Source organism: Agelaius tricolor, unplaced genomic scaffold (genome assembly GCF_023055355.1).
Source record: "Agelaius tricolor isolate 1412-34295 unplaced genomic scaffold, bAgeTri1.0.p SCAF_19, whole genome shotgun sequence".
In the NCBI taxonomy this organism is placed as follows: Eukaryota; Metazoa; Chordata; class Aves; order Passeriformes; family Icteridae; genus Agelaius; species Agelaius tricolor.
The window spans coordinates 5,057,206-5,079,763 of record NW_027269279.1 but is presented as its reverse complement, the minus strand read 5'-3'; the positions used below and the strand labels follow the sequence as shown (position 1 = coordinate 5,079,763).

Here is a 22,558-nt window from a genome sequence, read left to right as displayed (position 1 = left end):
AAGAGCAGTTGTGAGAGCTTGCTGTGGCTGCCACTCAGCCCCGGACAGTCTCTCTCAGGATCTGCTCTTCCAGTTTGTGGCAAAACAGCAAAGTCTACTGCAGCTCTTGGCTGTGGTGTTTGCAACCAACTGTCCCCTTTCTTTCTATTGAGAAAGACAAACTCACAATTTCTTACAGCATTGGCTGTTGACACACTCTCCTCTCGCTCCACAGCCTTTACCAGTCAAAGCTTTCTGTAAGCACCCCCCAGTTCCTCACAGAATCTCTCCTGGCCACCTGCAGCTGGCAGAGGCAGGTAACTGATGGCTGATGCATGGAGCATCCCCCTCCTCCATGCTACAAGGAGTGCAGCTTTTCAGGAATGGAGCATTGAGCAAATGTCACTCCACAGCCCCAAAAATCTATCAAAGGAAATGACAGTGGCTGTAAGCATTAATCATCCCGTATCGTCAAAATAAAGTTGTTGCAATGGAGAATTGTCAAAGGATAAATGTCTTAACTTCAGCTCAGTGCTGGTTCCTTTAATGCTGCTGGTTCACCAAGCAGGAGATGGTCGTTGTGTGGCCCAGGGACTTTATTAATTAACCCTTCCCTCTCCAGGATAAACAATTGTTCAGTCTGGTTACCAGAAAAAGGCCTGGGACACTTGAGAAGTTGAAGTAGTTTCTTTTCATCATTGTGCTGAGAAATTTGTGCCTGGCCTGGAGTAAAAGCAGGAGTGTGTGGAGCAGCACTGTAGGAGCACTTCCCACTCACCTTTCTGAGCTCTCACTGCCCCCCAAAAAAAGGGTAGATTTGTTAAAGTAATGCAAAAAAGGCAGTGATTAAAAAAAGGTATTAAACATTTGATTTGCAGTGTAAAAACACCTGTTTGTGCTTTACTCCTGCCAAAGGATGGGGCTGGAAAGCAAACCCTGTAACCCTCGTGGTGGTCTCACCTGCTCAGGGTGAAGCAGGTACAAAGGCTGATGTGGGCAGACATCAGAGTGTGCCAGACACAGCTTCCATCAGGAGCAGTGGGATGAGGGATGGGAGTGTGCCAGACACAGCTTCCATCAGGAGCAGTGGGATGAGGGATGCACTGCTGGTGGATTGACTCCTGGGGGTGAGGGAGCCACTGCAGCAATGTCACTTCCAGCCTTCTCCTGGGGAAGGTGGTGCTGAACAATGAATTGCTAAGCCTGGTGTGCAGCCCAAGGGGGATGGAGAGCTGCTGGAAATCTCTTTGTGTTTAAAATCTGGGTGTTCAAGCCAGTCTCTTGTGTTTTCTGGCAGCATTGAACTTCTGTGCTGCCTGGGTTTGAGCCTCTGTCCCTAGGGGCTGCAGGGACCTGGCCCAGGCTGTGCTTTGCCAGCTGTGCAGCAGAGCAGGGCACTGAGGGGGGAATGGAGAGCAGCTCTGCCCCTGCCCAGCTCTGCTGAGCAGGCAGGTGGGGCTGGAAATGAGGAGTGCACACAGCGGGGATGGGGATTCACACCTCGCTGAGCCCCTCTGGCGCTGCTCGCCTGTCCTGGCTCCTTTTTCACATTGCCCATGGAAATGCTGAAGCCTGGGCTCAGGAATAATGCAACTGCTTCTGGAGAACATCTAGCACAGAGGAGCAAGGGGAAAACTTCAATAAATCAACACGTTTCACCCTCTGTCCCAGTTCACAAAGGAGCAGAAATCGGGCTGTGGAGTTTGTGTAACTGCTTCATGTATAAAGAAAAAAAGGAGAAATAAGTCTGTGGGATGAGATTCTTAAAGCTTCATTAGAAACCATATATTCATTTAGGTTGGAAAATAGCCTAAAAGACAAAGTCCAGCCATAATGCTTACAAGCAAAGTGAACCTAAGGGCCCTATCCAAGTTCAGAGAAGTTTGTCTCATTGTTTACTGTGGGTTAATCTTGAGATTCACTGATGGACTTGGTGATCTTGGAGATATTTTCCAATGTAAATGAGTCTATGATTCTCCAACTGTTTTGCAGAAAAGTCCTCTTCTACATTAAAATCCTTTCCAGTTGTGGACTAGCTTGTAGGTTCTCTAATACCACATTGGCTTTAAGAAAAAGCCCCAAACTTTCTGCACAGCTTTTCCCCCCTCTCTGTCAATAAAGAATGGATGGTTCATATTATGATTTTTTGGTCCATTTTAGTCCCAGTCTTAACAAAACAGCCATAAAACAGCATGAGCTTGTATAGCCCTTAGGACAGCACACTCTCTTTTGCACTGGAACTCTAATTTGTGGGGGTAAACAGAATAACACACTTCGTTTTAATGAGGCTGGCTTGGGAATTAAGTGTGTGTCACTTATTGATCTTGCTTTTTCTCCCTGCTTATTTTGAAAAGCTGTTGTCTTTATTTTCAGCAGGTGAAATCTGAAGTGCTGCTGCAGATGCTGACTTGCTTCTGTGGTTTAGATTGCCAGCAGCTCCTCAGAGCCAGGGCCTGTGGGGTCCTGGGAGGGGCTGAGTTACAGGTGACCTGTCCTGCACACAGCTCGTAGAGAGCCAGGCATGGGGACCAGATGGGAAATGAGCTCCTGAGCTGGTCAGGTTGTCTGTGACCATCTGAGAGCCCCTTATCTCATCAGGATGATATCCAGAGAGCCGGCTGCTGCATTCCGTGGGTAAACCTGGAAGGGGAGGGACATGCCCAGGGTTATCTGGGGTGTCAGTAGCAGAGCCTTGCTGGGACCAGGTCCTCCAACACCTGCTTCTGCACTACCCACAAGACTTCCTCGCTTTCTTTGTCCTTAGTTTTGCAGTGCAAGGAAATTTTTGTTTAATTTTAAATGTTCTCCTAAATCTTGGTGACGGCAGATTGACGTAAGCGTGTGCTGGATCAGGGCCTGTTCTCTAATGCATATGGATGTGGACACAGCTGTAAGCTTTCTCCATCTCCAGCCTTCTGCAGGGAAGGGAGAGATCTTCCCTCCCTGCCCATGGGTGTGCCCCCTTGTAGGGGGATGGAATAGAAGAAAATAAAGATAGTGTAGAAAGTAATCTCACCCCTAAGGAGATGCAGCTGGGTCAATTATCAAAGATCAGGAGCAGGCCTGACTTTAACAGGCCACAGCTGCGACCAATGAGAAGAAGATGCTATAAAAGAGTGGGGTGGGGCCTTGAGAAGGAAACTGGAGTCAGTGCTCAGAGGAGCTGCCCATGAGAAACACCAAGAAGGTCTGAAACTTTTGTGGTAAAGACACAACAGAGTGGAACCCCTGCAATAAGATGACAACACCCCCTCTCCCCTTTCACCAGGGGCAGCAGCTCTGGCTGCCCCGCCCTCCAAGGAGCACATGGGGGTGAATCCATGTGAGAACTGAATTCACTGCATCCTCCATGTGAGGACATTGGGGTGAATTTGGGCAGAATGGCTGCTTGCTTGGCTCAGTCATTGTCCATCAGGGTTCCTGCTGAAGCCTGTGTGTGTGCAGCCTGCTGGGACACTTGGGAGCTGGGCATGGCAGCAGGGAGAGAGCCTCTGTGTTGTGGTTACATCTTCCTTGCGCCACACAAGCTGGGAAATTCCTCCAAGCCTGATGCTCTTGAAGGTTTTGGGTGGTATGTCAGCACACCAGCAGCAGTACTGCATGTTGGCCATCTCTTGCCTGCCAGCTTGCCCAGGGTTTTGCTCCTGCTGGTGTCACCATAGCCAGAATGTGGCTGCTGCCTTGGGGTGGGAGCAGCAGCTCCTGGAAAGGGCAGCACAAACAGGCTGGGTCAGATGGCAAAGCAGGTTGTGTTCATCCCAGCTGGTCACACACGGACTGGAAAGCCCAGGCTCTGCATCTCTCCATGTGTGACATCCCCTCAGTCACACCATGGCCCGTGTGCTTGCTCTAGAGAGCACAAGCTGCTTCCTCATCCCACTGCAGTATCTGCAACACCCAAGGGTGCTCCATCCTTTTGCCAGCATGGATTGTGCCCAGGAAGCTCCTGAATCAATCTGGATGCAGCCTGATGAAACTGCAGGGAGAATATTACAGGAAAAAAAAGGTGGTGGAGAGAGAGAGCAAGTCAGCCCAAGTCTGTTTATGGTGATTCCATCTTATTTTAAAAGGATAGCAAAGTATAAACCATTTAAATATTTCATCAGCAGAAGAGCCCTGAATGAGTTTGTACCACATGTGCATGTGTGATGAATGAGTGGGGGTGGCACCAGCCCTGCTCAGGCCCATGTGCATGTGGGGGAAGTGGTGATGTTGTTTAGAGTTTTTTTACTTAAAAAGGGAATTCTTATTTTATTCTTTTGTTGGTGAAAGTTATCACTGTCCTAACAGGTTGGGTCTATCTGGAGTCAAGGGCCTTATCCTGCTCCTTGGTGCTTTCTGCCTGCTGGGTGCCTGGAGGATGCTCAAAATAGCCCCAAATCAGAGCTCTGCCTGCCCAACCTTGTGGAGAGTCACGAGGTCACTGGTGTAACTGGGAGGAGAATTTGTCCTTCTGGCTTTAAAAATAGCTGTGTTTTCTTTAATGGCATTTTCCTTGGGGCAGCCAGGAGCTTGCAGGAGTGCACAGCCCAGTTGAGGTGCTGCTGAGTGGGAAGGGGTGCCAGCACACCCCAGCTAATCCCATTTCTAAACCACATTTGTCTCTAAAAATGAACCAAACCAAGCTGGATTTCTTCTTCCTTCCAACATTTTCTATTTGACTGGCTTCCTAGAGCCAGATTGATGATGTTTCCTCTGTGAAAAATGCTCTCTGGTATAACTAAATAGGATTGTGTAATCTCCAGCAGCTGAAGTGTTTAGTTAGGGTCCAGGGGTGGGGTTTTTTTCATCCCAGCTGTGTCTGCCCTCACCCAAGTGTGGGGTTTCTAGTGATGAGTGATTTGGGGCTTATCTCTGGGAAGTGCCGTGAATGCCAGACCTGTGCTTACACAAGGAGAGAGAAATGCATGAATTTTTCCACATCAGTAGGAGCTGGAGATTTTGCTAAAGGTGTCTCCAGCTGCAAGGAGCGAGATAGGGCTCTGCTGGAGAGCTCTGGAGAGGCAGAACTGAGTAGGAAATTTAAATGTGGATTTAATGCCTCAGAAAGCCATCTGTAAGGGAAGGTGCAGGTGCTGCCTGGCTCCTGGCCATGCAACAGGTCACTGGGGCTGGCTGCTTGTGAGGCTGCTGAGGCACAGGTGTGGTGTTTAATCTGACTTGGGAGATGTTCATTAGGGAGCCCAAGGCCAGTGATGTCCCTGGGAGTGCTCTCCATGCGCTGCTTGCACGGGGTCTGGCTGGATCAGCTGCTTGTGCCCCTATTTTTAAATAGAAAAGCTGCATTGAATGTTGTCAGGACCTGGGATGCAGATGGATAGGCTGACCACAGCAGGGCAGGGGATGCAGTTGCCTTCCAAATTCCAGCCTGAGCCTGCATGTGCTGAAGGAAAAGCAATGGGTACAATCTGTTTGCTGCCCTGTTGGATGGTGAGGCAATGCTGAACCTGACCCTACACAGCACTTTTGTGGAGTGGCAGGGTGCCTCGGTTAAACCCCAGCTCTGTATGGACACAGGGCTGCACCTCCTCCTGCTGCTCATTCCATTCTGGCACAGAGGCTGTGCTGGGCATTCTGGTGTCCAGGGCAGGTCTGTGCAGAGCAAACCCACGCTGGGAGGGATGGATGTGGACACAGCTGAAAGCCTTTTCCATCTCCAGGCTTCTGCAGGGAAGGGAGAGAGAGATCTTCCCCTCCTGCCCATGGGTGTGTCCAGGGGCAGCAGCTCTGGGTGCCCTGGCCTCCAAGGAGCACATGGGGGTGAATTAATTTGGGCAGAATGGCTGCTTGCTTGGCTCAGTCATTGTCCATCAGGGTTCCTGCTGAAGGCTCTGTGTGTGTGCAGCCTCCAGGGAGGGAGCATCACCTCTGCCCTGCTCAGAACCCTCTGTGCTCACCCCACCACAGCAGGGTGGTGGTCAGGGTGCAGCAGTGCCCTGTTTGAGGGTCCTGCAGCCCCCTGTGCCCCCAACCTTGTGCTGCTGCCCTGAGCATCACATCAGCCTTGCCCCTGCCTGTGCCCCCTCCTCACACCCACCCTGGGCTTCTGTTGCCCAGCATGTAGCTGATGTCAATTTGTAAAACAATACTTCAGCATTACCCAGTGAAAACACAGACAGCATTGTACAGCTGGGAGCAACATTGATTGAAGTGATATTTAATCCAGGGAAAATACATGATACATAGTCTAGGATTCCTCGCTTATCCATCATATAATGCAGTTCATGGGGATTAAATATCCCTCCTGTAAGGTTGGTTGAGATCAGTGTTGTTATTTGTTTTGCAAATGATCCTGACAGTGATGCTGAGAGCTATTGATTATCAATGGTTCTTTAAAAATTACTATTATACTGCAAATTACAAACCTTGGGGGTATCCAGTTATATGATAATGGAAAGGCATTGGTGTGTAATGACACATGCATCATAACAAATTTGCTCTGGCTATATAATGGAGATTGAAAGGGACATGATTTATGACCAACAGGATTAGCTGTTTGCCATGATACATCTGAGGTAACATGACAACTGCCTAGTTGTTCATTGTGGCAAGGAGTCCTGATGATTAGAACACTTTAGAAATAAATGAAGGAAAAAAAATAAAAGCAAAATCACCTCTACCTTTCCATTTAAAATACATAAACCACTCTTCTAATTAACAAATAGCAAAAATCCCTCCATCACTCTCCCAGGAGCATCCACAAAGCACTGCAGAGGTGCAAACCAAGGCTGCCAGTCCTGGTGGAACTCCTGGGTTTGCCTGGAAAGCCTTCAGAGCTTCTGGCCGTGGCTGTGTTGGAAGTGCAAACAAGATCCCTGAATCTGCTGGGAATTTCAATGCGTGTGTGCCCTTGAAGGCAGTGGAGGACACTCGTGTTGAGTTGTGTGCTCTCATTCCTGATGATGAATGCCTGATAACACAACTGCTTGTCTTCCAGGCTCTCCTGGTGTTTCCCAGCTCCCTAGATGAGAATTGAATACTTGATGTGTTTGAGTGGAGCCCGAGGGCTGCTCTAGCCTGTGGTGGCTTTAGCAGAGAGGCACGGGAGCCTTTGGCAGAGCTGGGTGCTGTCACCTTGCCCTGCCAGCCTGGGATGGCACAGAGAGAGGGCTGGTGGGAGGATTTTGCATTCAGGAGGGTGTGTGGTGTGAAGGTTAACTCCTGTGGCATCCTGTGCTCTGGACATGCTGCAAATACCAAATGCCAGCAATGCAAGCAAGCCTTTTCCTCATCACCAGCTGAGCCCACAGACAGCAGTGCCTGGGTCTGTGCTGCTGGGTTAGCGTGCTCAGCTGGCCATGGTGAAATGCATGTCCAGGAGCCAGTGCCAGCAGAAGCACTTGTAAAACAAAAGGGAGGGGAAAGCTGTTTCCCTTCTTCACCAGCACCTTCTCACATCTTTTGTCATGGAGTTGTGTTGCACTGAGGGTCACCAGGCTGCCAGTGTGGAGAAATACCCATGGACAGGAGTCCTGCTCCACAGACACTGATTTACTCTTGCCCTGTGCTCTTTTATTCTTTGGTGCTGCAATAATAGGGACACTTGCCCAGTAATTTCTTTAAAGAATTTTAGCACTTGATAACATGGCTCTTCAGATGGGGGAAGAAAGAGGTGCATACTTGTTTAGGTATTATTCTGTACAACATCTGAAGATCCAGCTCCACCCTCCCAGGAATCCCACCAGCTCACCTGGAAGTGGGATGGAGGAAGTTTGAAATAATAAAAGGTAACTTGGACCCACCTGCACTAGTGGTTGGTGGGAGGGAGTGCATCCCTGAGCACGAGCAGCACTGTGCTGTCACCCCCTCTGTTCCCAGAGGAATTACTCCCTCTGCCTGAAGTGTAAGCAGTGTCCTGGGATGAAGCTGCCAGCCTTCCTCCCAGGGTGAGGAGGAGCAAGGGCTCTTTGAGACCACACCGTAGAAGCAGTTTGTGATATAAAAATCAGTGCAGAGTAAAATTCTCCTCCTTGTGGAAGTGCTGGCCCTTGACTTGCAATAGAGCTCTTGTGCTTTTTACTCAGCCTGAGTCCTGTGCAGGTGACCATGAGCTGTACCCTGTCCTGGGGCCTGTCCCTGTGTGTGCTGTGCTTAGGGGTGCAGATGCAGAGATGCTGTTTGTTGCCAGGGGAGGGGCACCCGCAGAGGGAGCCTTGTTTTTCCAATAGAAATGAAATCCCAGTGTTTTTTCAGTGCTTCATGTATGAGAATTTCTTCTTGTGGAGACAGAGAGCTCTCCAGAGGAGCTGCATTTCCAAGATTGTGGAGGAAGGTGAACCAGGAGGGGAGGGCTCTGGGACTCTGCAGCTCAGTTTCATTTTTGAAGCAGGGCTTTTGCCAGTGGTGACTCAGGTTGGTGTTGACTTTGTCTGGACAGGTCTCAGAACTCCTCCCAGGATGGATATGGGTGGTGAGCTGACTGCTCAGGTTCCTGCCTTCTGGGGGGAGCAGAGGTATTTGGGGGTACAGCTCATGGGATCCATCCTGTGCCTGCAGACCCAGTGTGAGATCCTCTGGCTCTTCAGAAAGAAGGAGGAGCAAGGACCAGAGCTGGAGAAGTTGTGGGGCGTGGGGGAAAGGGCTGGCTTTGGCTGTTTGTTCATCTTCTTTGTCACTCCCAGCTGAAGCTGGGTCAGGGCACAGAACTGGACAGGAGATGCCCTCACCCAGAGCGTGCCTGACCTCTGCACAGATGTGCCCAGACATGAATGTGCTCAGGAATGATGTTTTCCCCACCATTACCTTTGTAGCTGACCTGACCTGATGTCTCCAGTCCAGGCCCTCCCAGGTGGGAGGGCTCTCTTGCAGGAGCTCTTTGATTAGCAAACACTTCACAGGGCTCAGGGGAGGCTGGAGTGGGAGGAAGAGAGAGCCCTTGTTCCTCTCAGCTGCTCTGGGTCGGGTGGACCTAAAAGTAGCAGGTATGAATGCAACTGTCATTACCTTAGTGCTTTGTATCACAGCTGGAGTGGGACACTGTCACATGTATGGATTCTGGGAGGTCTTTTGATCCAGCATTGTATCACATTTTTTTGACAAAAATCAGCGTAAAGTGGTTGAGCTGTGTCCTTCAGCCCAGTAAGTGGCTGCACAAGTCACTGAATCTGTGCACAGCAGCAAAGCCAGGCACAATTCAGGAGGGACCTCTGAGTGTCAGAGGGGACAGAGGGGCCACACAGCTGTCACTGCACTGTGGGTTGGGCTGGGTGAAGGTGGGGAGTCCCCCCTGTCCCCAGAACACTGGGCAGAACCTGCTCTCCTTAGAGCGGCATCACTGGGGTTGTGTTGTGTGAGACACACATTGGGACAGGAATTGCTTCTCCTTGGAAGGGTTTATCTGGAAAATGTGGGTATACAAGCATTTCTGGGTGGAGTACCCCACCCTGGACCATTGCCTGTCCTTGTGTGTGTGTGTCAAGCAGCCTCTTCCTGCTCTGATGGCATCTCCCTTGCTGGGATGGAGTGGGGCAAAGGGAGCCTCAGGGATCATGTGGCCATGGTTGAGAGAAGTTTGTAAGGGATTTGATGACAGCTTAGAAAAACTTCCTCCCTCTCCTATGTGCTAGTGATGACTTTCCATTTATTTCTCTGCCATTGTAATGAAAGTCCAAGTGCTACACAACTGCAGAGATCCTGACATTGGAGCAGCCAGCGTGCACCGTTTCTCTGGGGAAAAAAGGATCCATCCAAATGGTTCCTTTATGTCATGCTCTAATTTTGCTGCTGTTGGTTTATTTTTGTTTTTGGCTTCTTTTATTCACGGTATTCTTAAAACTTCTCTTTCAGGGCTTAACAGCTTAACCATTTCAAAATCATGCCAAGCGGAAATGTAGCATACGATTTTCTCACTAAACATTGTGCTGAGTGCTCAAATGTATTCTGGATTTGTGGAAAAGCTGCAAAAAACTGGGATGAAAGAGAGTGAGAATTAGCACTCAAATGAAGAGCCAGGTCTTTGCATGATTGGGAAAGGTCTGTGGAAGCAAGCAGAGTGCTCCTGGTTACCTTCTTGCTCTGCAGCATCCCACACTGGTGTGGCTCACAGGACTGGAGGGCAGGCAGGTGGTGAAGCACAAGTCTACAGTCTTTAAATATGGATCTTAGTCCTGGTTGTTGGTCCCCTGATATCTGAATTATGCCCCAGGCTCTGCTACCAGATTCCTCTCTGGGCCTCAGCAGCTCCTTCAGTCTCTTGGGCCTCCCTCTCTTCTTCACAGGAAAGGGATTTTAGTGCCAAAAATAGCCTGTTTTCCTAGGTGGGCCTCTTTGTGACTCTCTTCTGTGAAATACGTCTTTCTCCCTGTTCCTCCAAGTGAAATACAAAGGAGATGTGATTCACCACCAGTGCTGATGTGCCAAGGCAGCAGGGAAGCTGCTGGTGTGCAAAGGATGCTTTGTACCTGCACATGTGCCCCTCTGAAACACAGATCCCCTGCCTGGGCTGGTGGCTTCCTGCCCTGCTTGTCCTCCTGAGTAGCTGGAGGATTCAGGGCAGGAATGGCCCTGCTCCTGGTGCTGATGGAGCACCTCTGCTGGGAGCAAATGCCACTTTTGGGAGGTGAGGTGGGTGTTGTGTGATCATATGGACAGTCCTGTCCTATGAGAACTGATTTGGGATGGGTCTGTTGTGACTTTTGTTTGGCTCTTGCTCCTGCAAGGAGCTCCATTTTCCCAAGGAGGAGGAGGGCAAGGGACACATTTGGAAATGTAGGCTTTCTCTTGGAACTAAGTTATCACTATCTAATGACTGCTGTGGCTGTTGCTGAGCAAACCTGGGCTCCTAGGATGATCACAGGGGTGCAGACTGGAACAGGAGAAGTCAGGTTGGTGTTGCAGAGCTGGGGGGCTTGTTTTAATCTTGCGTTTCAAACACAAGGATAATAGAGTTATTTTTTTGCCATTTCTGATTATTTAAGGTTGTTCACATTAGGAGATCTTTGAGGGTCCTCCCTACTTGCAGAAAATTCCTGTGGGACCTTGAGCTGTGGAGCTGAGCTGTGGACCAGAGCTTACAGATGCTCTGAGCTGGAATTTGCTCTTTCATTACAGCTCTCAGGCTTGTGAGGTGAAGTGAGGGACAGCTGATGATTATTAGTAGCTTTAAAATTAATATTGCTCTTTGGGACATTTAATCTTTCATTAACAGTGAATACAATACACGCTGGGGTGCATGCAGACCAAGAAATGCTCAGGTTCCTGCAGTGCTACAGCTTGGGCAGCTGTGAGTTCTGTGAGCAAGGGATTTTCCAAATCAGCAGAGGATGTGAGGAAGGGCTCAGTTTGATTTCCAGAAGTCTCATCTGTGTAAATCCTGGACAGGGGATAGGCAAGACCCTGTGCCCTGCCAGTGCTGTATGTCTTTGAACAGTTCCACATCCCTGCTTGCATCACAGACCAAGAGCTGAACGTGGGCCCTGATTTATTTAGAATATTCCTGGGAGAAGGAGGGACACGTGGAGGTCTCTGGACTAGAAGCAGAGGTGGAGAACATGGCCTGGGTACAAACCACAGAGAGGATGAAGGTTTTGGACATGAAGTGAGAACACTTAGTGAGAAACCACTGTTTGAAAAAACCTCAGGATGCAGGAGAAGGGAGTAGAGGGATCCCTCAATTCATCTCCGTGCCTCTCCCAAGTAAATCCTTTCTGGCTGATGTGGTTGGCAAATGCAGAGCATCTTGGCTTGGTGCTTCAGTGGATGGTCTCCAGCTGGGGTGACAGCTCAGAGCTGGGAGGGGGGAAGCATTAGGGAGCCCAGGGGGCAAAATGTCTTGCCATGATCTTGAAAGAACAGGAAGGAAGAGCATTTTTTCTGTTATTGTTCATATTACAGGAAATTTCCCCACTCTCTTTTTCAGTTAATAACCACTGGGGCAAGAGGCTTTCCTGCTCGTAGGGGAGCAAATCTGAATAAACCACTAACAGTCATGTTGTTGAAGAGTGGCTCCTCTTGAGTTGTTTTTCCACTGTTTGGATAAATAAGACAATAAGAAGAGCTGCTGAGATAGTTGGCAGAGAAATGGATCCCCCAGGAGATTGGGGCAATGTTTTTTATTTGTGGGAGCTGCCTGTGCATGAGGGGTCAGTCCTGCAGTTCTGTAGAGAGAAGGGAAACAAACATTCTCTGTTCTAGCACTGGATTCATTGCAAGGAGGTATGCCAGGGATCATTAGTGCCACAGCCACCATGATCTTTTGCTCAGATTAGTTTTCTCTTTTTAAGGCAAAAAAAAAAAAAAAGAATAATGGCAGGTTCCCGTTACATCAGATATGGACAAAATAATAGCAGTATCACAGAGATTGAGGTCTGCAAGATTAAAATGTGAGAGGGAGGAGAAATGATAGCTTTGGCCCTGCTTGCTGTTACAGCAGCCATGTGAATAAATGACTCTATGCAGATAAGCAGGGCAAAAATAAAAGGGATGCTTAGGACGAGATGGCAAAAAAAAAAAAAAAAGGGAACTAATCAGCAGATTCAACCACTGTAATAATGCAGTAAACATGGAAAATTACATTATATTAGCTCCTCTGCTTCCCCTTGTAGACACCAGCCACAAAGTCATCGATAGGTGATTCCCTGTGAAGGTGCAGTGCAGCAGAATCCAGAGCTCCCTGCTCCTGGGGGAAGGCCTGAGTGATGCTAAAGGAGAAGGCTGACTTTTGAACTGCCTGAGGAAGAAGTGGCTCAAGTGGAGCTGTAGAAAAGCTCGCAGTTCACCAAATTAAAAACCTGCTCCTGGAAAAGGACGGCCGGCGTGTTTGTCCTCAGTGCTCAGGCAGCTGTAGGGTTCGTACTGAGCCACAGCTTAATTGCAGTCCTGGGATGTTCCCCTGATGCGGGAGAAATTGGTCTGCTGCAGATTTTTTATATATATATAATATATATATATATATTTCTTTTTTAACTAGTGAACTGATTTCCATTTTGTTCAATTTCTCACAAAGAATGACAAGTAGCCACTGCGGCTTTTCCCTGCGTTCAAGCAAAACCAGCATGTAACATTATTTGCAAATTAGCTTCATCCCTCTGGCTCCCAGTTAAAGCAGGAACTGCTTGGTCCAGAGTTGCTCCCAAAATATCCATTTAAACCATGTAATGATTCTGACTCTCTCATGCATAGTAGATGAAAGACGATCCGCGATTTATTTTTGAAGCTTTGAACCCCAAACATGGTCAATCATAGAAAAAAAGATTAAAAAAGGAGGAAGTCATGATAATGCAAAGCTGGGAGAAAAGCAGCCCTGCACTTCACAGTAAAATCCGTTTTCTTTGCACTTTTTTATTAACAGCTTCAACTCTGATCAGTGCATAAATCTACCTGCAACACAGGATGTTGGAAAATTACCGAGAGACAGCAACGTCCTCCCTGCTGCTTGGTGAGAAAAGAAGGATGCACCTTCAGGTATGGGCTGGAAAATTGTTTCATCCTCTGTTCCCTACTTGTGTTGCACTAAGCTTGCTCATTGCATTGATTAGAGGGGGAAAATAGGGTGTTTGCAAGAGGGAAACTTCAGAAGGGATTCTCTAAAAGTCTCAAGCCACAGATAAGTGTCTCCTCTGCACCCAAGCAGTGCAAGGCTTTTCGGGCTCTACTGGGGGTTAATGGTGGTGTTTTGTCCTGTGTTTGCTGTTGTTCTTTCCCTCCCCCTGTCGAGGTTTTTGTTAAAAAAAAAGGGGTTCTCCTTCTTAATGAGAACCAGATCAGCTCCTCTCTGGGTGCCCCTGCAGCCTCCCAGGAGGAGCAGCTCTGCACAGCATCGGGCAGCAGAGCACATGCTCTGCCATTCCCTGCTCCTGGTTCAGGGAGGATCAGCTCCTCTCTGAGTTCTCTTGGAGCGTTGGGAAGCTGAGCACAAGCCCTGCTGTTCCCTGCTCCTGGTTCAGGGAGGATCAGCTCCTCTCTGGGTTCTCCTGGAGCGTTGGGAAGCTGAGCACAAGCCCTGCCATTCCCTGCCCCTGATCCAGCTCCTCTCTGGGTTCTCCTGGAGCGTTGGGAAGCTGAGCACAAGCCCTGCCGTTCCCTGCTCCCGGATCACGTCAAACCGCGCATACGAAATTGCTGCTTCCCTGGCCCTTGGAAGGGATCACATGGAGGGCTGAGCAGGATGAAGCTGTGCTGGCTGCTGCTGCTGCTCAGCAGCCTTTTTAGAGCAGGAGCAGAGCTAAGCACTCCTCCTGGGTTTTCTTAATCCAGCCTCAATCCATGCACTTCAAACAGGAGCCTTGTTTTAGGGCTGTGCTGAGCGCTCGAGTCTCCCAGAAAGCTGCTCTCGTGCCTGGAAGGGCCAGCCAGAAGCCAAAAAGCTGGTTTCACTCTCTTTTGAAGAGGATGGAAATTGCTCCCTGTGAGCAGGGGAGTATGGAGAGGAGTTGTGGTTCCCAGGACAAGAAAAGGGAGGGTTGGTGACTTTCTGAATGTGGATTTTACTGACAGTTGTCTGATGCTTTGGGCTCAACATGGACAAGCCACTGTCCCTGAAATCCAGCATAGCAACTGGATTATAGCTGCCACATCCATCTCCCTAGGGAGAAAAAAGGGTTTTTCTCCCTAGGGAGAAAAACAGAGGCCAGTTTAAAACATGCCAGCCTTCTCCAGCATGCTTCCCTAAATGTATGCCTTGTAGCAAACAAGGACCCAAGGGCTACTTAAATCTTGGTAACTGGTGAGCACCGTGATCCTGCAGGTTGAGGTTTCCCATTTATCTAGCTGGGTTGATTGCTTGCTTTGCCACCTGTGCAAGTGGTTTGAGGAAATAGTGGGAATGAGCTCATCTGTCATCTCAGTGTTTATAGATGCCTGTCCAGTGGGAGTCGTTGTTTCTGGTAAAGCTCTTGCTCTTCATGGTGTCCATCACTCCTGCTTGTATTTCCCTAATCCCCACGTTTGCTCCCTGCAGTGACCTCTGGGGACTTGAAATGGACAAATTGCTGTTGCTGGGGCTGGTTTTCACCTGGGGCCTCTTAGAAGGTGGCAGTATTGTGAGCATTGGGGTCCCCAGCATGTGACATGGCCTCCAGAGGAAGCCTGTGGTGGCACCCGATGTCCTGACATTCCAGTTGGAGTGTGTCTGTGCTGGTGGGTAAATGGAGTGGAGCAAGATGTGCTGGGGTCAGAAAGGAGCTGCAGATTTTGGGGCTTGAGCAGGTCTTTGTTTCACTGATGTGTTTCATGGATGTGCTGGCCAGCACCAAGGCTTCCTCATCTGTGGGATGTGCTGGCAGTCTTAGAGAGGCAGCTTAGGTTGAGTTGTGTCTGCTGAGTGGTGCTGGGTCCTGTTGGGATGTGGATTAGTTAAACAGGTAGTTCTGTAGGTATTTATGTATTTTCCAAAGGTGAGGAGACGCAATAGGGGATGGGTGTTAGAAGGGAGGTGGATGAGAGCTGCCCTTGTGTGCAGGGCCACCTTTGTGCTGAATTTTCAGCTGGATTTCCAGCTTTCTGCCACTTCTGCCTTGGCTGTGGTGCTCCATCAGCACTTTGCACCACACTGATCTCTCCCCAGCTTTTCCTTTAGCCTCCCCCTGCATGACACACGATGCACAAGGGCCTGACACCCTGTGCCAGGAGACACCACGAAAGTGGGGTTTGCTCCCTGCAACCTACTGTTCCCACCCTGCATTTCCTGGGAGAACTCTGGCATCCTGTCAGGCCATGGGGGAGATGTTTTTCACCCCTTCCCACATCCATGCATGCCTTCCTCCCTGCAGGGAAACCCGAGCTGGCACAGGACAATGTCGGATGATGCTGCACATTCAGTAAGAGGATGCTCCTCTAAAGCAGGATGAAGGCTGAGAGTAACGCCTTTTAATGTTCCTTCTCATAATTATCCTCTTAATTACTCAATGAAATGCCCAATAAAACAAATCACTATAATTTCTATTTTATTCCCTGCCTTTTGTGGGTTATTTAAGAGCTCAGGATACATTAAGGAGGCGCTTTCTCATGAGGGAATGCTTTCCAGTAGATGATACTTGCTAAATGGTTTTATGTCCCTATCCTGTGTGTTTCATCCTCATTTTCCATGCCAGTTTGCTAATTACCAGAGGCACTGGGAAGCACTGCCTCCCTCGCTGCCGATCTCTGCTGTGATGAAGTCACAGCTCTGAGTTTGTGACATCCCCATGGCAACGGCCCGTGATGTCACTAGCGGGGATTACAACTTTGCAAAGCACCCAGGCACAGGCAGCCGGGCTGGAACTCTCGGGCTCTCACATGGCTTTAAATAGCAAGGAACTTAAACACAGGGAAGTCTTTAAGAAGGCTTTAGATTTCCCTTTTTTTACTCTGAAGGAGGGGAGGCTGTTGACTGCAGGGCTGGCACCAGCAGTGCTGTCCCCTTGTCCTGCAGCAAGCTCGGCTCCCTCATGCAAATGTGGGTTTTGCTTGGGGGAGCTCAGCCCTGCAGTGACCCTGGTGCAGGATTCTGTGGCCAAGGGCTGATGTGTTGGGCATCTCCCCAATGTCCCTGGGGCTGCAGGTGTCCCCAGCCCCATGCAACTCCCTCTTGCTCTGTACTTCTTGCTGATAAAGTGAACATAAAGCAAACCTGGGGACCATGGATCCCCACAGCCCACCCCTGCCCATGCTCCACTCCCTCTAAACTGCTGGCTCCACTGGCTTTCTTCTGTGCTTTTTGTCTAATACTCCTAGTGTTTGCATAATAAGACATTGTTCATGCACAGGCGGTGAGAGAGGAAGATTCAGGTGTGTGCCTCTCTAGCAACAGGAAAATCATGTAATAACCACACTTTATTTTGCACCTGGGGAGGAAATCCAGCTCCCACAGCTGGTATCACAAACTGTGCAGGATGTTTAAACACACAGCCCCAAAACTTACACAGGGCGGCCACCTGACTGATATTTATGTCCCTTGTTTAAACAGCAGAAGCAAATCAAGCAGATGGAAGAGTCAATCTCTTTATTTTAGCTTTTCCAAGGTAGGAATAAAAATGATATTTCAAAGGCCAGCGTGTCTCAGCTGAGCGGTGGTGGGGAAAAGCCGGTGCCGCAGAACATACTGTCCTGTCTCCCTCTTCCTCAGATCATAACTTCTAAGCCGGATTCAATAGAAATAAATGTTCAGTAGTTCCAGTGGTGGCCTTTGGAAATGGAGCTAATGGAACAAGACAAAAAAGTAGTTACAACGTTTTGACAAGCGCTTAAATGTTTAATGCTATGCACGGCGCAGCCCGACCGTGGGGAGGTGGTGGGTGCACCTGCAGGGAGCTGTGCCCCTCGTTAGCACACAACGAGTCCTCCCACAGACACAGGAGATTAAGCAAGTGCTGTTTGAGCTGTGTGGTAGTAAACAGGCCGAGGGCAGCTGTGGCTTTGGCAGCCCTGCACTGTGCAGCAGGTGAAGGGCTCGGGGGGCTCCTGCTGCAGAGGGAGAGGAGGGTGGCCAGTTCTTGGAGAAAAGCAGTGGAGGAGAAAGCATAACATTACCCTGAGCTGAGACAGGGGAGATGAAGAGGCTGCGGTGATTAAATTGGATCTACTGCAATCCTTCCAAAGCAGGCTTAGGAATTAAGAGCCATCAATGTCACATTGAGGGTCACTCGCTGCAGGACACCTCCGGCCTCCCCCCCACCCCGTGCCCCTGTTTAGCCCCATCTGAGCCTGAAGAAACTCATCCTTTGTTTCAGAGCCCAGCTGGACATTCCCCTCTGCCACAGAACAGTGGATCTCAGCGAGGAGGGCCTCTAAGAAGCCAATTTGTCTGGAGAGGGAGGATTAGACTGTGTATGGCCAGATTTGCTTTGAATTCAGGTGTCGTCAGGGATTTAATAACAGGGGAAGGTGGTGGGGACAGGAGGCATTGAACGGGCTGGGCTGACAGGGATCTGCTGGCCGGTCCCCTGGCAGCAGCAGTGATGGAGACTGTGCCCAGGAGGTGTCAGCTGGTGTCCCCTGTGTGTCAGGGACAGTGTGGTTTGCTCACTGAGACGATTCTTATCATGCTCGTGGGACCTGACTGAAGCCACCGTGCTGTGCTGCAGGCTGGTCACGCCTGCCTGTCCCTGGGGCTGGATCCAGCTCACACAGTCTCACCCAGAGGAGTCACAGCCCAGAGCAGTGCTCCAGCAGCACAGCTGTGCCATGGCAGCCTGCACACCCCAGCTGCACCTCAGTCTGGGATCATCGCCCCCAACGCCAGCATGGGAGTATTGGTGGGACCAGCCAGAGCCAGGATGGAGCCCACCCATGAAGCTGGCAGGCATTCCTTGCCGGGGAGTGAGCTTCCAGAGCGGCTCAGATGCTTTGGTCATGCTGACCTGCTCTCGACCAGGACCCCAATTCATCTGCTGCCACCGGTGGTGACACATTTACACACATTCCCGTCAGTTCTGTGAAGCAGGGCCACCTCTGCCAGCCTCATGCAGGCACTGAGCAGAGCCCCAGAGGGACTGTCCTGCCTGACAAACCTCTGTCTGATCTGGGACTCCCACTGAAGGTTTTTTTTAATGCCCCTCCTCCGCCTTTCTCCTTATTTTCCGCAGCTGGAACGACGGGTCACAGCAGGGAGATTTTCACACATCATTAGAGCCAAGTGTCCAATTCCACACAGCCGTCAACCCCAATCAGAGCGATTTAAAAGGCAGAGCTTCCTTTAATCATCCGGGGACGCTCAGATCTGTTGGTGTGAACTGAGTGCTCCCATAGGCACGGCAGAAGCAGGGGGATGGAGCAAGGGGGGGATGATGCTGAGATGAGACTTGTGGTGTTCAAAGGCAGCGGCTCCTCACACGTAGATCAGCCCCAGGGCAGACCTGGAGGGTGAGGTCCTTCCTCCCTGCCTGTCTCCTCTGGTTTGGATGGATGATTGAGGTGGCCATGGGCCCGTGTGTGCATGAGCAGACCTGAGCCTGAGCGATGGATCAGAGTGTTCCTAAGCAGGAGAGAGCCTCAGCACCAGCATTTCTGACTCGGGAGGTGGAAACATCCTGCTCTGTGAGGCCCTGAGCATCGGAGGTGTCCTGGGGACCTGCGGGTGCTGCGTCAACCTGCGGCTCCGCGGATTCCCACGGAACAAATGAGTAACCCGAAATCTCAGAGCTCTGCTCCACCTCTGCCTGCTCCTGACCTCTGTAGAGATGTGTGCAGGGCTCTGTGAAGCGGTGCAGCTCCGTGTCTGTGCCAGCAGCAGGAGACACAGGGGCACAAGCGGCGCCTGGAGCGCGCAGAGCCGTGCGCGCAGCCTGCCAGGGGCGCGCTGCGTTTCCCCGTGTGCAGGCACACGACCTTCTCCTGGCCTTCTCACAGGCCTGCCACAGCCCCCATGAACGCAGGCTGCACGTGGATGGGGGAAGGACAAACGCATGAGGAACATCCCGGAGTTAGCAGCACACCTGACTGCAGGAAGATGAATGTCCTTCCCAAACGCGCGCAGAGTCCCTTCCCACAGCCTCCCTGGCTCAGGGCTTTCTGTGCTCATGATTTGTCCAAGGGCAACTTTGCAAAATGTCAACGTTTTTATCAAAATTCCCTGTGACAGGCTTCAAGTTTTAATTAATGGGACTTGGGGGTGTATGTTTGTTTGTTTCCGTGAAATTAGTTTTATTTTTTTTTTTCCTAAGAAAGTAAATGTTTTTCCAAGGAAAAAATGACAGCCCCTGGTTTTTTTTTGCTACTCTGCCATGTCTTTCTGGCTAACCTGCTTTCTAAACCAACCTGTGAGCCTCTCCAGCAGGAAGCTCAGCAGCTTGGTGGTCCTGTGTCACAGGTTCCTCTGAGAGGGTAGCACTGCACGAGTGCCCAAGGCAGCATGTACACACCACTGGCCAGATCCACATGTGCCAAGACACCTACAGCCCTGAAAACACAACCAACTGATGCTGTACATAAACCAGTGACTTGCAGACAAGGTTCTGCTTTAAAATCCCTGAGATCAGCAGCAACACAGGCAAAGGCTAGGGGAAATTTTGCCATTAGCCTCTGAAAACCCAAACATTTCTGCTAAAGAAGCAATCAGGTTGGTGTTTGTTCTGTCCTTGCTGCTGCAAATTGATTGGATTGATAGGAATGAAGGCAGTGGTGTAAGAGAGAGTCAGAGCAGCCTTCTGGACTTGGATTTGATCTCTGCCTTTCACGGTCTTCCCTTTTGTACTTGATCATCGCTTTTTAAAGCAACTCTTTGATGAGAGGTGGCAAAATCTCACTTAGGCAGAGCTTTTTTGGCAACGAACATTTGACTTTTGGAGCTGCCCTCATCTGTTGGGTAAACATGAAATGATCATCTTTGACTGGAACTGATCCTCTAGAGCCATGTCATTCCACTGGGGAGAGGTATTTGCACCGATTTTCAATGTGGATTATTTCTGTAACTGACTGTAATAGTTTCTTTGGCAGTATTAGGGCTTATTATGTCAGGATTTATTTTGGCGTGAGGTGATTCAACATGCTGTAGTCCTGTAACTTCCCTGTGCTTGCTGAAATCCAGGGGCCCCTCTCCTGCTCCCACCACAGACACAATGGGGGCAACCTCTCTGCAGCTGGACCTGTCTCCCAAGGTCAGCTTTCCCCCAGCTGCTTTGTAAATGCTGAAGGAGCAAGTTAAGAGAAGAAATTCCCTGTGAAGGACAGGTAAAATCTCATCTAGGTGAAACATCTATACAGAAAAGCCTCCTAGAAAGAGAAGGAGAGGGCAGCAGGGAGGGGACTGCAGCTTCAGAGGAGCAGTGCAGGCTCTGGGAGCTCCCCAGCTTTAGCAGAGGGGTTAGCTGCAGAAAACACAATTGAGGATTAAATGTGGATTATGCTGCAGCAATCCTGAAACATCGGCAGTGCTGAGGCAACCAACAAAGGACTTTATTTCCTAAGGAGAAGAACTGCTGGGCCCAAAGCAGCTGTGGATAAAACTCTTCAGGAGCTGCTGGTGATGAAGTGGTGAGGCAGTGAGCCAAGGCAGCATGTTTTGGTATCTGGTACCTCCTGGAGAATTTGGCAATGCAAACTGGTGGATCTGCTCCCCAAAGCCCCATGTAATATGAGATTTTGGGCATCACTTCACCATCAAACACTGCCCAGGCTCCACTGAGTATCAGAAGAAAAGATTCGCATAAACCCCTTCAGTGCTGTTGAGTAGAAATGAATGGGTAAGACTGGCTGCTGTTCCCTCTCTGTCAGCATCATTAAAATCATTCAGGACCTTGGGTTTATGGTGCACCTGTCTTGCTGGGATTGGGAAAGGATTTGGCTCATTATTTTTGGTTTCCTCTCAGCCAAAACAAAGGCTTGTGTGTAGGAACTCCTCTGGGCTTTGCAGCCAGCCAGGCTTGAGGCTTCCTTGGGTCCCAGCTGAGCCACTCAGGGCAAACATCAGCTCAGTGGAGCTCTGAGATGTAGAGATGGAGAGATGGATGATTGGGATGGATGGACTAGGTCATGTTGAGGTGGCAGAGGCCAGGAAATTGGGACCTCACTTGCCTGCAAACCCTGCCTTGCTCAACAAATGACATTGAGCAACACTGCCCTCCTCAAGCTGGAGTTTGGATCGTGCTCTGCTTGATCCAAACTCCAGCTTGAGGAGGGAGCTGAGTGCCTCCAGCTTTCAGCCTGCTGAGCTGACCCCTCTGGCTCCCTTCACAGGGCTGTGTGCAGGAAGGGGGATGCACCATGAGCAAGGCAGCGCCTACACCCTGTCTGCAGCCACAGGGCATTTGTGGGTCCCCTGGCATGACCTCGGGGCTGGGAGGAGCAGGGGGCTGTCTGTCTGTCCATCCTCTCCCACCACACGAGCTGGAGTTAGCCACAGCTCCTCTTGGCAGCCTGATTCCCTGCTCCAGCAAGTGCTGGGCTAATGGGGAGGCGGCCGCAAGAGGAACACTCTGTTCAGCAGCTGCACATTCCATTAATTTAATGAGGATTTTTTTTTTTTTTTTACAAGGCAGATGGTAAAATAGCTATTTTCTGTTGTCTAATAAATACCATCAGCAAGGCAGAAAATGTGCAATCTCGCCAAGTCCTTTCTGATTCCTCGCCCTCCTGTCCCGATGCGTTTCCCTGTTCTCTGCTGGCAGCTGGTGGGGCTGGGAGGTGGGATGGGAGGGAGAGGTGGGACACCAAAGGCAAGTCCAAAATTGCTGGTGGGACCTGCAGATTGAGTTAGCAGCTTTCCCTGATTGGGCAGAGCCTCGGTGTCCTGCTGGGAGAGCTGTGCTCTGGCAGCCTCCGCCGATCCAATTCTCACTTCATCTGATTGCAGTAATAACAACTCACACAAATTTCCTGCCTCAACCTGAAATCTTCCAGCTCTGCAATGCAAATAATATAATGTGTGATGAGGAGCCCAATGACGGGGATAATAATAATAATAGTGATGAAGCCTTTATTCAATGAATGAGTGAATCAAGCAAGCAAAAATAAATGGTATTCAGGGCTTGGAAATCAATAGGAAGAGAAATCAGGAGGAAATGCAGGGGGACTTGCATCTCTGGGGGAGTGCTGTCCTTAGGAATGGCGTGAAGGAGAGATGAGCAGAGCCCTCTGATCCGGGCACTCCCTGTCTGCTCCTGGGCTCGCTCCTCTCCTGTGGTTGTGTTGCTCACTGCTGTGCCTGGTCCCAGCCTCCCTTGATCTC

The 22,558-nt window shown here is 50.0% G+C and overlaps 1 protein-coding gene across 2 annotated transcripts in view; it reads left to right on the top strand.

Annotated features, from left to right (window-relative positions):
- The window catches only part of ELFN1 (extracellular leucine rich repeat and fibronectin type III domain containing 1), a 104,305-nt gene that overhangs the window by 9,584 nt on the left and 72,163 nt on the right, over positions 1-22,558 (top strand). For both annotated transcript variants that reach the window (XM_071443966.1, XM_071443965.1), the window contains exon 2: positions 13,268-13,380. The gene's annotated coding sequence lies outside the window, so the exon portion shown is untranslated. The remainder of the gene's footprint in view (positions 1-13,267; positions 13,381-22,558) is intronic.